Source organism: Phoenix dactylifera, unplaced genomic scaffold (assembly GCF_009389715.1).
Source record: "Phoenix dactylifera cultivar Barhee BC4 unplaced genomic scaffold, palm_55x_up_171113_PBpolish2nd_filt_p 000990F, whole genome shotgun sequence".
NCBI lineage: Eukaryota > Viridiplantae > Streptophyta > Magnoliopsida > Arecales > Arecaceae > Phoenix > Phoenix dactylifera.
In genome coordinates, this window is record NW_024068345.1 from 80,118 (window position 1) to 90,374 (window position 10,257).

At 43.7% G+C, this 10,257-nt stretch overlaps 1 non-coding gene across 1 annotated transcript; it reads right to left on the reverse strand.

Moving 5' to 3' along the window:
* Positions 1–4,465: 4,465 nt before the first annotated feature.
* Positions 4,466–4,571, reverse strand: LOC120107728. The gene has a single exon (XR_005509402.1). It is a non-coding gene; the product is annotated as a small nucleolar RNA R71 (small nucleolar RNA).
* Between the last annotated feature and the right edge of the window lie 5,686 nt (positions 4,572–10,257).

Sequence of the window (10,257 nt, forward strand, 5' to 3'; positions counted from 1 at the left end):
ACGGTCGGTGGGGACCGAGCTCAGACCGACATTCACCAAGGTATCCTCGGAAATAAGGCGGGCCACCGGGGGGAGCTGGCCCTCGGCAACCAACCCCTTTAAGGCGGCCAAGCCATCGGATTCCTCCCTCGACAGTCTCGATAGGCCGATCGGGGACTTCATCGGCGTCTCCCAGGTCGCCCTGATTTCCCAAGAGGGATCTACATCGATGAAGAAGAAACGCTCCTTCCAGCCGTAAATGGAGAAAGGAGCCTCTTTGACGAGGCCGCACCCTCGCCGCGCCGCAAAGCACCACCACCCTTTGTCCTGGGGGTGGCCACTCAGGCTGTAGAACTCCCAAAAAACATTCAGAGTGGCGGGAATCTCGTGCATGCGGCAGAGAACCTGGAAGACCGTCAGGGCACGCCACGAGTTCGGCACCAGTTGCGTCGGCGCAACTCTTAAACCCCGGAGTACCTGCACGACTAAGTCCGAAGGGGGAAAGCGGAACCCGGCCTGGAGAATGCCCTCATTGATGGCGATCTTCCCTGGAGGAGGATGGGACATCCTCTCCTCAGGCCCCGGGAGCGTAACGTTGCAGGCCTCGGGAAGGTGGTACCGAGCCACGAGTTTGTCTAAGTCCTCGGCGACCAGCTCCGACTTAATGCGGTCTGCTCTCACTTCGCCCATTCCTAATGGTCAATAAACCTACGGTCAGGACGGGGACAAGAAGGGGGGAAAGACCGGAACGACTGGGGTACACTAGTACAAAAGGAGAAAGTACGAAGAGCCCTAAGTAGAAGAATGGGGTAACTCACCGGAAGAGAAGGAAGAACGGCTCCGAGAGCGTCAAAGGAGAAACAAGCGAACAGCCCGACGGCAACAACGGCAGCGCAAAGGGGAAACTCGAAAATGTCTGTAAAGAGGAAGACGGACGGGGGAGGGCCCCCGGTTAAATAGGCGGAAAGGCTTGTGATGCCTCGATGACGCCAGAGGACGCCTGGCCGCCGAAGGGTCGCTCGCGCCCCAAAGGCAAATCGACACCATTAAGGAAGGATGTCCGCCGAAATCCTCAGACTGCCAGGTCAGCAACAACCGCCATACGCCATAAAGAAGGCGGGAAGCTCGAAGCGCGCGCGCCTCTCCGAGGGATGGCGGCAATCTCGAAGCATCACTCCCTTCACCCGTTCTCCTTCTGGTTCCAGGCTCGGAAGTGGGGGGCTACTGTTACGGGGAGAACTAAGCCGCCATGCTCCACGTGACTGGCACGCGCGCCCATGAAGACTACGGCTGTCCTTTGATCCAGCAATCCGACCCCGAGTCGGACATCTTCGGCTTCGCGGCCCGACCCCGAGTCGGCTGCCCCTTAATCTAGCAATCCGACCCCAAGTCGGATATCCTCAGCACCGCAGTCCGACCCCGGGTCGGCTGCCCCCTGATCCAGCACTCCGACCCCGAGTCGGAGATCTCTTGATAACGACAGGCTGCTTCCCAGAGGCACGCCGAGGCCTCCTGCTCCACTACTCCCTGCAACGGCTGTATCCGATGCTGTTCCACGATCTCCTGTATCAGCCGTACAAAGCGGAACTCCACTACGCCCTGTCATGGCCGTACCCAGCGCTGCTCCACGACGCCCTGTAACGGCCATGTCAGTGGCCACTCCATCGCGCCCCACGATGACAAACCCCCCTGAGAGACCCCCCAGCCAGGTATATATGCGGCTGGGGGGAGAAGGGGGGGTAAGCAATATCTTCCAGAGCACTCTCTTGCTTGTGATTATCTCTCCTTCTCCTCCAATCTCCTCTGACTTGATCGTCGGAGGGCCCCCACTACCCCAGTGGTGGTGCGAGGCTTGCTCGCAGGTTTCCCGGTGGAAGGTGGAGCGTAACCAACACCAACCAAGACAACTCAGACGGAACCCCGTTCACACCGCTGTGTCAATCGTTCTCGGTTTGGACCACCAGCAACAGTACTCAATCTTGAATTTAATACAATAAATAGAGATTTTCTTTCAAAAAACTGTGCAATTTGACTTGTTATCTCTTTCTGTGTTATGTGCCTTTTGCTATGATGACAAAAAGGGAGAGAAAATATGATGTATTGAATGTAAAGGGAATCACTAACTAAATAAAAGAAAATCTCCTCAAGGAGTAATCTCCAGAATCTATTCAAGGGATATTCGGAGATTAGTTGAATCATACTCAAGAACAAATTGTCAGATTTTTCCTCTGAAAGTAAGAATTTAAGCTCAAAAGTTTCAAAACATTAAAAGAAAATTCAGAAAACTTGAACTAGACTTAAACAAAATTGAATGCACATGTTGAGGAGGAGAATCTGAAATCTTAAGAAAGCAAATTTATTAAACACATATAAGCCAAACAATTGATTGCATGATTTGAAGGCTTATATAATTCCAAATGAAAGGGGAAGCTTTAATTTCAGGATTTACTGATTCATACCTTTCAATTTTAGATAAACTAAATAACTAGACATTTGAATTCTTTTCAAAACTTTACTATGAATCACCTCTTGGTTGAGCAATTCACTTTACAAATACTCAATATTTTGTCATCATCAAAAAGGGAAAGATTGTGGAGTGATTGATTATACCCCTATTTGATTTTGATGAGCTCAAAGCATTTGAGTATATTTCATGTTGTACTAATGAATTCAATCTAGTATTTCAGGCGAATATATGTGAATTTATGTTTAAGTGCATCGAGCCTTGGTTTAAAGTAATTTGGCTAAGTGATTGAACTCAATTGAACCAAAGTCTGAAGCTCGAGTCGACTCCAGAAGATTGCGAGTCGACTCTAAGTGTTTCAGAGGTTCTGGCACAAGCTCGAGTCGACTCCGGTACACTACGAATCGACTCCGACTGAGAACAGACAGAAGAACAGAAAAATGAATTTCAGACCCTGTCACCAAGTCGACTCCGAAGATTTCGAGTCGACTCCGATGCTTGCCGAGTCGACTCCCGACGGTTCCGAGTCGACTCCAAAGGGTAACAGACAGAAAGACAGAATAATGGTTTTTAGACTCTGTGACCGAGTCGACTCCAGAAGGTTACGAGTCGACTCCGATGTTTGGCGAGTCGACTCCCAGTTATATCCGAGTCGACTCCCAGAGGAAAACATGTCCAAAAGGCAGAGAACCATTTTCGGAGACCCTGTGAACGAGTCGACTCCAAGTGTTCCAGAGTCGACTCCCAAGTTAGCCGAGTCGACTCCAACAAGGTGTGAGTCGACTCCGAGGCAGTTCAGATCAACAGACAGAGGATCGACTTTTCGGACTCTGAGAGCCGAGTCGACTCCAAGAGAACTCGAGTCGACTAGAGAGAGAAAAGCAGAGAAATGGATTTCTGGAACCCTGAGAACGAGCCGTCTCCAAAAGTGTCGAGTCATCTCCAGATATTGGCGAGTCGACTCTAGGTTTGGTCCGAGTCGACTCCAGGACGGGACAGCACTTTAATTCAAATTCTGAACAGTGGGCGAGTCATCTCCAGTGAAGCATGAGTCGACTCCAACAACAGCCCAGTCGACTCCAGATCAAGTGAGTCGACTCCGATCCCAACGGATACATTGTCAGGATGTGTAGACTATACAGAACGGCTACAAATCAGTGTCTAACGGCTATTTTCCGTAGGGAACAGTTTAAATAGCCAGAGTAAACAGTAGTAGACAAGGATTGAGCTATTCCATTGTGTGCATTAAAGCTTTTCAACCACCAAGATCCTCTAGAGAGAAAATACAAGCAAAAGAAGGAAGAAGCGCATTCAACTCAACCCAACAAATACTTCCTTCGCAATTAAGGCTCTACTACTGTCATTCAATCTTCTGTGCATTCAAGAGGAGACTCAGAAATCGAGAAGCCCCTACTTCTCCTTTCGAAATCTGTTTGAGGGCTTCTAACCTTTCTCTATTAATATTGTTCACATTTGCTTTATAGAAGCTTTCCTTGTGATTTTCCTAAATTGTTTTTCTTACTTGATTCAATCAGGGGATTGAATCAAGGCTGGTAAGGTTTGTTGGTAAGCCAAAGTTAAAACCAACGATCTCGCGAAAACAACAAGTTGGGTTGTGAACTTGTAAAACAACCGGCTGTAATCCTAGGAATTATAGTGAACTCCCAAGTGCGGCTTGGGGAGTAGACGTAGGAGCAAGAGTTGGCTCTGAACCACTATAAAGTCTCTTGTGTTTGTATTGATTAATTGTCTCTTCCACTCTCTCCATTCACTACATCTAGTAATCTATTTAACCTGCTTGCAATAGATTTAATTAATTACTCATTAAGTTTTAATTTGTCAATAATTAATTAAAACTCAATTCACCCCCCCTCTTGAGTTGTCTCCTTGGGTTATTCCCTTTCTCCCTTAAAGATAGAGCTAAGCAATGGCTGAATTCTTTAGAAGCCGATTCGATTCGTTCTTGGGATCAAATGCAACAAGAATTCCTAAAAAAATACTTTCCCATAGGAAGAACGAACCAGTTTAGACGTGCTATCACGAGCTTCTCCCAAACTGAGGGAGAAGAATTTCATGAAACTTGTGAGAGATTTCGGGACCTAATCCGAAAATGCCCACATCATCAAATACCTAAATGGCAGCTAGTGCAATATTTCTATGATGGATTGACTGAACGAAACCATCAGATGATTGATGCCGCATGCGGGGGGACTTTCATGCTTCAAAATGAGCATAAAGCATGGCAATTATTTGAAAATCTTAATGAAAACTCTCTCCACCATGCTTCTTGTTCTCGTCAAGCACCCCCGAGTTCTCAAAGAAAAGGGATCATTTGTGAAATAAGTCATTCTATGGACCTGTCTAGCAAGGTAGATGCATTGTCCCATAAGATTGACCAACTGATGATAGAAGGACATGTCGTTAGCTCTTCCCAAGCACAAGTGCGTGCTATCTGTTCTAGCCCATCGCACCCTATTCATGAGTGCCCCTCAGCATCCCAATTCCCCGAACTCGTGCAAGAACACATCAATGCTGCCCAAACACAACCCAGACCGGGTAATGACCCATTTTCCAATACATATAATCCGGGATGGCGGAATCATCCAAATTTTTCTTGAAGGCAGCAAGCTTCGAATACTGCCCAACCCTACTCCCAAAATTTTCAAAACCCTTAGAATTTTCATCTCTACCGTCCCTCAACTCAATTTCAACACCCTCCTCCTCCAATCCAAAGAAATACAGCCTTTGAGGAGAAAGTGTTGACTGCCCTTCAAGATTTGGAGGAAAACACACAACTATTGCACTCTCACACGCAATCAATTGCTAAGCTAGAATCCCAAATGGGTCAACTAGCTAATGCATTAAACAAGCGAGAGGAAGGCAAGCTTCCAAGTCAACCAATGAGTAATCCAAGGGGACAATACATGGCTCAAGAAACTCGACTAAATCATGAGCAAGCCAATGCTTTGACTACCCTTAGGAGTGGATGTGTGATAGATAATAAAGTTGGGGAGGGTAACAACAAGAAAGGTGAAGAAGAGGAGAATAATGTATCACATGAAAACCCAAAATCCTCTTCAGCTAGTCCACCATCTGCCACAACCCACATTCCAAAGGCCCCATTTTCTGAAGCACTTAATGCACCCACTCTCTTTGGCAAGAAGGGAACTTCACTAGAAGAGATGATGGAGGTCTTCAAACAAGTTAAAATCAACCTCCCGCTCCTTGATGCCATCAAACAAGTTCCCTCCTATGCCAAATTTTTCAAAGATCTTTACACCCAAAAGCGAAAATCTAGGACACATGTGCCTAAAAAGATCCTCCTAACTGAGCAGGTAAGTTCCATTCTCCAACACAACACCCCTCCAAAATTCAAAGATCCTAGCGCTCCCACTATTTCTTGTGTCATAGGAAATAACTCCATCGACCGAGCACTCTTAGAACCTGCAACTGTAGCAAGAAAGAGGTGGAAAGCACTTATTTTTTACCCTATTCAGTCTATGAGAAATTTGGATTAGGTGAATTAAAACCTACCTCGGTATCCTTACAATTGGCTGATCCATCTGTAAAGATACCACGGAGGATGATTAAAGATGTTCTTGTCAAGGTAGACAAATTCTATTTTCCAGTAGATTTTATCATCCTTGATATGGAACATGTGCCCAACATAAAAAAACAAATCCCTGTGATTCTTGGTCGTCCCTTTTTAGCGACAGCCAATGCATGTATCAACTGTAGAACTGGGGCAATGGATATATCATTTGGGAACATGAAAAATTAAGTTGAATGTATTTCATGCCGCTGACCAACATGTGAGGGGAGACGAGTGTTGCCTAATTGACAAAATGGATGATCTTGTAGAGGAAGCCCTTCCCTATATCTTAGCAGATGACCCCCTAGAGGCATGCTTGGCCCATTTTGATATTGACAACTTTGATATAGATAAGACCATAGAAGAAGTCAACATCTTACTCGACAACCAATCTCCCATGAGTTCCCTTCCTTGGAAGATCCGACCTGAACCTCTTTCCCCCATTGCTAGCGCACCACTTTGTCCTTCCATTGATTCTCCACCTAAACTTGAGTTGAAGCCACTTCCGACAACTCTTAAGTATGCTTTCCCAGGACCAAAAGATACTCTCCCTGTAATCATCGCGGCCAACTTATCTACGGAACATGAAGTTAAACTTTTAAGGGTGCTAGAAGAGAATAAACATGCCATAGGATGGTCTGTAGCCGATTTGAAAGGAGTTGACCCCTCCGTTTGCATGCATCGAATTCACCTCGAAGATGATGCAAAGCCCATCCGAGAAATGCAAAGAAGACTCAATCCTAACATGAAGGAGGTAGTCAAGAAAGAAGTGGTGAAGTTATTAGATTGCCGGAATCATTTACCCAATTTCTGATAGTAAGTGGGTAAGTCCGACACAAGTGGTACCAAAAAAATCAGGTATCACTGTAGTTGAAAATACGGAAGGAGAATTGATACAAACACGCACAACCATGGGGTGGCGCGTGTGCATTGACTACAGAAAACTCAACTCAATGACTAGGAAGGACCATTTCCCTCTACCTTTCATAGATCAAATTTTGGAACAGTTGGCTGGTCAAGGTTTCTACTGCTTCTTAGATGGTTATTCTGGATATAATCAAGTATCTGTTTACCCGGACGATCAAGAGAAAACCACCTTTACCTGCCCATTTGGGACATTTGCATATAGGAGGATAACTTTTGGACTATGCAATGCACCCGCAACTTTTCAACGATGCATGATGGCCATTTTTTCAGATATGGTGGAAAACTTTCTAGAAGTGTTCATTGATGATTTCTCAGTTTTTGGCCTATCTTTTGATGATTGTCTGGATAATTTGACTTTAGTTTTGAAAAGATGTAAGGAGACCAACCTAGTGTTAAGTTGGGAAAAGAGCCATTTCATGGTTCAAGAAGGCATAGTTTTGGGACACGTCGTGTCCAAGAGGGGCATTGAAGTAGATAAAGCCAAAGTCGATCTTATTTCCAATCTCCCTCCACCCAAAACTGTGAAACAAATCTGTTCATTCCTTGGCCATGCTGGCTTCTACCGTCGCTTCATTCAGGATTTCAGTAAGATTTCCAAACCCTTGTGCAATCTTCTTGCCAAGGACACTCCCTTTGTCTTTAATGAAGCATGCAAAAAGGCATTTGAAAATCTTCGCTCGAAATTGACCACTGCACCTATCATACGGCCTCCTAATTGGACCCTTCCATTTGAACTGATGTGTGACGCATCCGACTATGCCATTGGGGCAGTTTTAGGACAATGGCTAGATAAGGTACCTCATGCCATCTACTACGCTAGTAAAGCACTCTCAGACGCACAATTGAACTACACCACCACTGAGAAAGAGTTACTAGCTGTAGTATTCGCGCTAGACAAGTTTCGATCGTACCTTTTAGGATCCAATGTTACCGTATTCACTGATCATGCTGCCCTCCGATACCTTCTTGTAAAGAAGGACATCAAACCCCGTCTGATTCGATGGATTCTTTTACTACAATAATTTGACCTAGAAATTCGTGATAAGAAAGGAATTGCAAATGTCGTAGTGGACCACTTATCTAGAATTTTTCTTGAGCCCTCTAAAAATACCTCACCCTTACACGATTTTTTTCCAGATGAACAATTATTTAAGGTACAAGGAATGAAAACGTCATGGTTTGCAAATATAGTGAATTACCTTGCCATAGGACGAATTCCTGATGATTGGTCAACTCAAGACAAGAACCGATTCTTTTCACAAATAAAGTTCTATTATTGGGATGATCCCGATCTATTCAAGTATTGTCCCAATCAAGTAATCCATCGATATGTCCCCGAATGCGAATTTCAAAGTATTCTTTCATTCTGCCATTCACAAGCTTGTGGGGGACATTTTGGGGTAGAAAAACTGCAGCAAAAATTTTACAGAGTAGATTTTATTGGCCCACACTTTTCAAAGATGCCCATAACTTTTGCCAAACTTGTGAACGGTGCCAACAGATGGGTACCATCTCCCGTAGAGATATGATGCCTCTCGATCCTATTTTAATTGTAGAAATATTTGATGTCTGGGGTATTGACTTTATGGGCTCTTTCCCATCATCTTTTGGTTTCGAATACATTCTGGTAGGGGTTGATTATGTTTCAAAATGGGTAAAAGCTATCGCAACTAAAACTAACGACCACAAGGTTGTGGTTAAATTTTTACATGAAAACATCTTTTGTCGTTTTGGCACACCCCGAGCCATCATCAATGATGGGGGATCTCATTTTTGCAATCGGTCTTTCGAGGCTTTGGCTCGCAATATAACATTACCCACAAAGTTGCTACCCCATACCATCCCCAAACGAGTGGATAAGTCGAGGTGTCCAATAGGGAGTTAAAATACATCTTAGAGAAAACGGTACGTTCCGATAGGAAAGATTGGTCTCAAAGGATAAATGATGCACTCTGGGCCTACCGTACTGCCTACAAAACTCCCATTGGCATGTCCCCCTACCGATTAGTTTTTGGAAAAGCTTGTCACTTACCGGTAGAACTTGAACATAGAGCTTTCTAGGCTATCAAAAAGTTTAACTTAGACATGGCAGCAGCTGGTCCTAACCGAAAACTCCAACTAAGTGAACTTGAAGAGTTGCGCAATGAGGCCTATGAAAATGCTAAAATTTATAAAGCAAGGACTAAGGCTTTTCATGATAAAAACATTAACTATAAGTCCTTCGAACCTGGTCAAAAGGTTTGGCTATTCAATTCCAAGTTGCGACTCTTTTTGGGTAAACTTCGCTCTAGGTGGGATGGACCATTCGTAGTGAAAAAGGTTTCTCCTTGTGGTGCAGTAGAGATCCAACACCTCAATGGTGGACATGTTTTAAAAGTCAATGGCCGAAGGTTAAAACCTTATATGGACTGTGTTGCCGACGGGCAATTGATCGAATCCCTTAATTTGACGAACCCTGTTTACCAAAATAATTAAGGATGCACTGTGTCTGGCTGAAGACAATAAACTTAGCGCTTGTTGGAAGGCAATCCAATTCTCTTAGATTTCTTTAACATTGAGGACAATGTTAGGTTTAGGTTTGGGGGTATTTTTAAGTATTTTTAAAGTATTTTTGTTTTGTTTGCATCTCTTGCATTCGTTCTCACTTCACAATGTCAGGTTTAGGTTTGGGAGTCTTCATCTTGATTTTCATTCAAAAAAAATGTTCATTTTCATTTTTATAAATTGAAAAAAAATAATAATAAATAATAAATAATAATAATAATAATAATATTTTTTACCTAATTTCTATACATTAATGCAAGAATGATAAACACACAAGGTATATAAAATCTAAAAAGCCCAATGACTAGTCGGAAGTAATACAAATTTAAGTTCTTTTTATTAAGTCTCTCTTAGGGAGTTGTAAGCTAATTAATACTTTGGAATTTTACTACACATTGGCCGACCCTTCTAAGGTCTAAGCTCGACATTATGTTGATAGTATAGTAGCAACCTTGAACCCTGATGAATCATACTTATCTAATCCACAAAAAAAAAATCATCAATAAAAATGGATTTAGTCAGAAAAATCGAAAAGGGCTACCTATTGTCAAAGATTTGGTAGGTTTGTGATAAGAACTCCGAGCATAAGTCCGTAGGGGAGTCTTGATATCCGACACCTTGTGCCAACTGGTGTGAGAGTTGTCGACTGATTGCTCGTTACACGGAGAAGTCACCACAAGAGTAAAAGTGCATAATTTATGCATTTTTCTTTATAAAAAAAAACTCTATATTGACCTTGTAAAAGACAATA